Source organism: Colius striatus, chromosome 20 (assembly GCF_028858725.1).
Source record: "Colius striatus isolate bColStr4 chromosome 20, bColStr4.1.hap1, whole genome shotgun sequence".
Classification (NCBI taxonomy): Eukaryota; Metazoa; Chordata; class Aves; order Coliiformes; family Coliidae; genus Colius; species Colius striatus.
This window is the reverse complement of record NC_084778.1, coordinates 2,517,795-2,524,001: the sequence shown is the minus strand read 5'-3', so window position 1 is coordinate 2,524,001 and position 6,207 is coordinate 2,517,795.

The window sequence follows — 6,207 nt, the reverse complement described above, 5'->3', positions numbered from 1 at the left end:
TTCTCTCTCACCCCACCATGGGGAGAGTACCCTGAAGGCACAAGTTGTCTCAGAAGTGTGGGCAGAGCAGGTTGATGGGGACAGGGGCTGATCTGGGTCTTCTGTCAGAGCCCTTTCTGCCTCTTGCCTCAGTTTCCCCATCTGCAAAATAAAGCTTGGCTCAAGGGAAAGAGCAGGATGCTCTGTGCCAGCTTTGGGCTGGGCACAGCCTGGCAAAGCGTGGCCCTGCAGCACCCAGAGCCCTACAGCAGCAGCAGGACAGGCAAGAAGGGGTCCCTCTGAGCCCATGCACCCCACTGCCAGCCAGTGCAGGTTTGGAGCAGGGACTGGCATCCATCCTCACAGCCCTCTGGGGACATCCCTGGGCATGTCCTCATCCAGCAAGGGGATGGGCTTGGAGATACAGCTTCTGTCACAGCAGCCACTTCTCCAGGGTGTTTCCACCCCACAGAGCCTGATGCAGAGGGTTTCCCAAGGCTGACTGATGCTTGTATGTCATTGCCTCTGTGGGGACCAGCCTTGCCCTCAATGCCCAGGATGTCTGACACAAGGAAGATGTCCTCCCAAGGAGGATGAGGCCAAATGTTGGCCCAAGGAGGGAGGGATCCCTCAGCTGAGTGTGGGCATGAAGACAGGGCAGATGGACCATTCCCAGCCCAGGGAGGGTTCACTGCCCCCACTGTGATATCCCAGAGGGATGCCAGGCAGCTCAGAGCTTTCCATGGCCATGCCAGGCAGGACAGGGAATTCAAACCACCCATGAGAGGCTGCAAAGATGTTGCTCTTGCTGCTTGAGGAGAGAAAAAGCCTCAGAGCTCTGCAGGGGGTGGCACAGGTCCCAGCCCCCTGGGAAGGCATCTCCTACCCCGTGGCATCCTGAGGGACATCCCTGGCTTTCCCACACACACACTCTGATGAGCCTGCCCAGGGAGGACAGTAGCTGCCTCTTTATTCACAAGCCTTTCTTTCTTTCCCCCCACATTATTGCCATGCAGAGAGGAGCCAGCAGCCTTTATTTCCACAGAGACATGGAGGAGCAGGCAGAGGGAGATGCTGCTGGTGGAGCAGGAGGCAGATGAGGGTCTGCACTGCCTGCTCAGCCCTCTTAGAGCAACCAAAGGGTCCTTCAGTCTCCCCTTGGCAGCAGCAGGCAGGGCAGTACCCACATTTTGAGCCCCATGACACCTCCTGGGTAAGGAGCTACCCTGCTAAGCCCTTCCTGCCAGGGGTAGACCCCTGGCTCCAACCCCCTCCATGTCCCAGGGTGGCCCCAGACCAGAGATGGGAGAAATGCTGCTCAAAATCCCACCTTGGGAGCTCCTCTTTTCTCTTTCTCATTACAGCATGAAGTCAAAAACCAGGAAGGAAATTTGGGAGCAGGGGAAGCTCCCCACTGAGAAATCTTCACCCAGCAAGGGACTGGGGAAGGAGAAGATGGTTTCTGAGCAAGTCTCCACTTGCTTTTCCTCAGAATTCGCTTTATCCCGAGCCTGGGAGGTGTTTACCACACCTTACCAGCCCAGCACTGGGTTTCTCCCTCCCTTCCCAGCTGCAGAGGAACCAGGACAGACAGGCTGTGCCTCTGTCACACAGCCGGGACAGACCCTGCCAGCTTAGGGTGCAAGGAGCAGCCTCACCATCCTGCTAGGCTCTGGAGCTGCTGGTTTCCAGCCCAGCTTTGCAGCGAGCTCCCTCCCTGGGGGCTGGGACCCCCGGGATGACGCTGGGCTTTGAAGAGAAGCTCAAGGTGGGGGTGGGGAGCTCGAAAAACAAGGCAAAACCGATTTCAAACCAAACGCTTTCCCCCCCCTTTGTATTTTCCAACCCCTTTCCCTGCTGATTCCGTGCAAAGCGGCCGCGCTGGAGGCAGCTCCCGTCCCTGTAATGCGGCTGGAGCCGCTTTTCCCTGCGGGATCGGGGTCGGCACCGCGGGGCTGGAGATGCCCGATGCGCTCCCACCATGGGGCTGGAGGTGCCCGATGCGCTCCCACCATGGGGCTGGAGGTGCCCGATGCGCTCCCACCACCCCCCAGGAGGCAAAAGGCAGCGGCAACGCCTGGGCATCCTCTGTCCTTCCCCCTCGCTCCGCCTCGGCGCTAATTAAAGCCGCCTCCGGCCGGTGCTCAATTAATTCTCGCCACATCCAGCTGCAGCAGGCGGGGCTGCGGGCACGGGCTGCGGGCAGCGAGCCCAGGACGGCAGCTCCCCGGCACAGCCGTGCTCCCAGCGTGCCAGAGCTCGGGCCCGACGAGCAGGGGACAAGCCCAGGCGAGGTCAGGAGCTTCCGAGGCTGAGGAGAGTGGTCCCTGTGGTTTTTCCCACCCGCTGGGGTCTCATCGGGGCACATCATCACCCACTAAATCCATCACTCTGGCCCCAAAGCGTTTGCAGCCCCAGCGCTGGCTGCTCCCTGCTGTGGGGAGAGAAGGGAAAAAAGGGCTTCTTTTTCTCCTCACGGCACAGAAAAGGCCAGGACACGACGAGAAGGCAGCCAGCCTCCTCTAAACACCTGCCCAGAATGACAAGGAGGAAGAGTCCGGGGTTGCCACAGTTAATTGGGTTGACCTTCCCCGGAGCTGCCTTGCAGCACCCCCCGGAGTGCCCAAACCCACGAGTCAGACCTCTGAGAACGAGGGAAAGAGAAAGGAAGACAGAAATCTTTGCCAAAAAAAGAGGCAGATGTGGCTTTAAAAGTGTCACCAGTGTGGGGCTGGGTGGCAGAGATCCTGCCCAGGGAGAGCTGGAAGGGCTCAGTCACAGCCCTCCCAGCCCTTCCATCCCTCCTTCCCCAAGCCCAGAGCCCTCTTCCCTCTCTCTGCCCAACCCAAACTGGATGCCTCACAGACTTTAAAGCAATTAAGGAAGAATATAGAGGTGTGGGCTGAGGCTGGAGGTCGTGAGCTGGGCAGGGGCTTGCTGCTGTTTGTGCTCACCTGTGTTTGTGCACATACGTATATATCTCTCTCTTTTTTAAATAGATGAGGAGGCTGGTGGAGAAGCCAAACAGTTGCTAAGCAACTGGGCTCCTTCCTGGCTTAGGGACGTAGGGATGGGGGAGCCAGGGGTGAGGATGGGTCCAGAGAAGAGGGTGAAGAGATGAGCTTCACTTCTGGCCCCAAAAAAACCCGGTTGCCCCCCTCCTTTCCCAGCTTGAAGCCCTTTGGTTGCCTGGGGGAGGCTGAGTGAGGCTCCTTCCCGGCTCTGTCTGGAGAAGAGCTGATGAGGAGTCAAACCACCACGGGGACCAGCCCCAGAGGATGCCAGGACCCCCACAGTGATCCCATTCCTGAGCCAGGGATGAGGGAGGGGAGGAGAAACACATCCAAGAGATGTGAGTGAACCCCCACTGTGCTGAGCAGAGCGTCTGGGTACCCCCACGATACCCCCAGCTCTGTGAGTTCCCAGCCCTGCTCTCCTCAACCCCTTGGGGCTACCAGCAGCTGTTTGCTGGTGGCCAAGGGTCCAGCAGACAGCCCCAGCAAGCAGGGCTCAGGTGCTCACTGCCCTGCCAGACCTTCTCCAGCCACGAGGTGCTTAAATAGCAAGGACAGGGATGGAGGGGGATGGGGGGAAACAGCCCCCAGAGGTTTTACATCCTTGGGGCCATTTGTTTTGCTGGGCAAGGAGTCCCAGAAGGAGGCACAGAGAGTCTCAGAGCCCATCAGCACTGCTGAGGAGGGGAGGAATCATAAGAATAAAAGCAATCCTTGAGCAGACAGAGGTGTGTGTGTGGGGGGGGAGGTGACTGTCACAACGGGGTCACCTTCCCTGCTGGGGACACAGCCCTGCTGAATGACCCCCCAGGATGGAGTGCTGCAGGTCTGGGGGGGTCATGGGGGAGCAGGCAGCCGGGGATCCCTCCCTTCCCCGTGGCAGTGGGGCGGTTGTGTAACGGGAGGAGCTATTCCGGGGCTTGAGCACATTATATAAGCCACGGGCCACCTGGCCGGGAAAACGGGAGCCAGGAGACAGGGAGAAGGAGGAGGAGAAGGAAGAGCTTTTATGCTGAGACCTCCACAGCTGGCAGACCCTCAGCAGCTGGGGCTAAACCCACGGGGTGATCTGTACCCTGCAGATGTGGGGTGGGCTCCCTCTGCTCCCCCCACCAGCAGCCAACGGGACCTGAGCCGTTGCCACACATCCACCTGCAGCTGGATCCAGCCCCTGGGGCAGGGCAGGACATCCTTTGCCTGGGGGCAAAACACCATGTCCTTGGCACCAGGGACAAAACCAAGCAAGAGCCCTGAGCCCCTGCACCTGCCCAGCAAAGCCCCCCCTGCTTGCCATCCCCAGTGGTGACCGGGAACCGAAGGCTCCTCTGAAAACTGCCCAACTTCTGGCTCATAAAGGCTCTGCCTCATCCTGCACATGTTGCCAGGATGAGTCCCTGGGGTAGGAGGAGGCAGGGAGGGTGTGTTGGAGGGGGGATAGGGGTTGGCATCACACAAGGCCACAGTGGCAGAGGGGGATGGACACAGCACCATGTGTCCCTGTCCCCAAAACGCACCCCCTTGGGGAATCTCCCTGCGCTCCTGTCAGACACGAACCCACAAGCCAGGGCAGGGAGACCAGCCAGGACACGAGCACCTGCACCTCATGAGACAGCCCTAAGCATTTGCCATCAACTCCAGACACCTCCAAACTCTGGGAGCCCGCAGGTGACTCCCCTGCAGCAGCTTGAGCTCAAGCCAAGAAACCTCCACACTCTGAAATCTCTGCTCCAGGGGGGATGAATGAACCTGTGCACCCCTGAAAGGCGCCTGAGCCATGGCCCTTGCCACCAGCCCCCCTGATGTCCTGGGCACAAACCTGCCTGACCTGGGAAGGAGAAGCACAGAATGCTCCTGACAGACACCGTGGAGCCGCTGCTGAGGCTCTGGCGGCTGCCAAGCCATGTCCCTCTGCTTCCCCCATGCAACACCCGCAGGGTTTGAAAGCTCACCAGCCAAATGTGAAGCAGCAGGACCCCTCCCCTCCTTGGCACAGCAGGGATTTTGGGGATGTTATGCCATTCTTATCTCCTACCAGCACCCCACAAGGCACCATCTGATGAGGAAGGTGCCACTGTCCCATCCTCCTCAGCCCCACGGTGAAAGCTGGGGGTCACTCTGCCCCCATCCCAGCCTGTCTTCCCCCAGCACGGGCGAAAGGGACACAGGGTGCCCTGCTCCCAGCCCCCCTGCTCCAGCGAGCTCCCGACACATCCACGTCTCGGGAGGAATCCCCTGCACCCCAAAAGCCACCTCAGCTCCCGGCTCCTCGCCCCCTGCGCACACTGGGGAGCACGGAACCGCAGGGATGCCCCCGCCGCCCCTCGCCCCGCCGCCGCGCTCCCGCTCAGCCCCGGCCCGGCCGCCCCGGGGGAGCAGCACCCCCATCCCTCCGAGGCCCTGAGCCCCCTCTCTCCCCCGGGGAGCAGCACAGCCTCGCCTCAGTCCCCCCACACGCCGCGTCCCGCGGGGTCCCTCTGCGCCCCTCAGCTCCCCCCTGCCCCAGCCGCCGGCCCGTCGGCCAGGCCCGGGCCCGCTCTCCCGCCTCACCTCTCCCCGCCGAGCCCGGCCCGGAGCCGCTGCCGCCGTGCCCGCTGCCGTCGTGCCCCGTCGGGCCTCGCTGGTGGCCGCTGGGCTCCGTGGGGCCCGGCTCGGCCCGGCCCGGCCCAGCCCCGGCGCGGCCCCTCCCGAGCGGCTCCCGGCGCGGCACGGCGCGGCGCGCGCGGCCCCTGCTGAAGTGCTGGACAGCTCCGGGCACCGCGGCAACACAGAGCGGCGCCCCCGCAGCACAGCGCCGCCTGCCGGCCGGAGGGCGCAGCGGCACCCGCGGGACCCCCCACGTTATCACACGGGTTATCACACGGGTTATCACACGGGTTATAGCACACGGGTTATAGCACATGGGTTATAGCACACGGGTTATCACACAGGCTATATCACAGAGCCTCCAGCGCCTCTGACACCCCTCTCATCATCCCCCAGCACCCCAAACCCCAGCCACAGCACCTGGGGCACAGTGACCAACGCCAGCACCTGTGGCCCCAGACAAACTGTCCAGCTCTGGGAGAGAAGATTGTCAAATGAGCCCCCATCCCATCCCATCGCATCCCATCCCCCACCTTGCATGCCATCACACCTCCCACCCACCCTGTATCCTACCCCATCCCCTCTCCCATCCTGCATCCCATCTCCTAGCCTGTGTTCCTACCCATCCCAT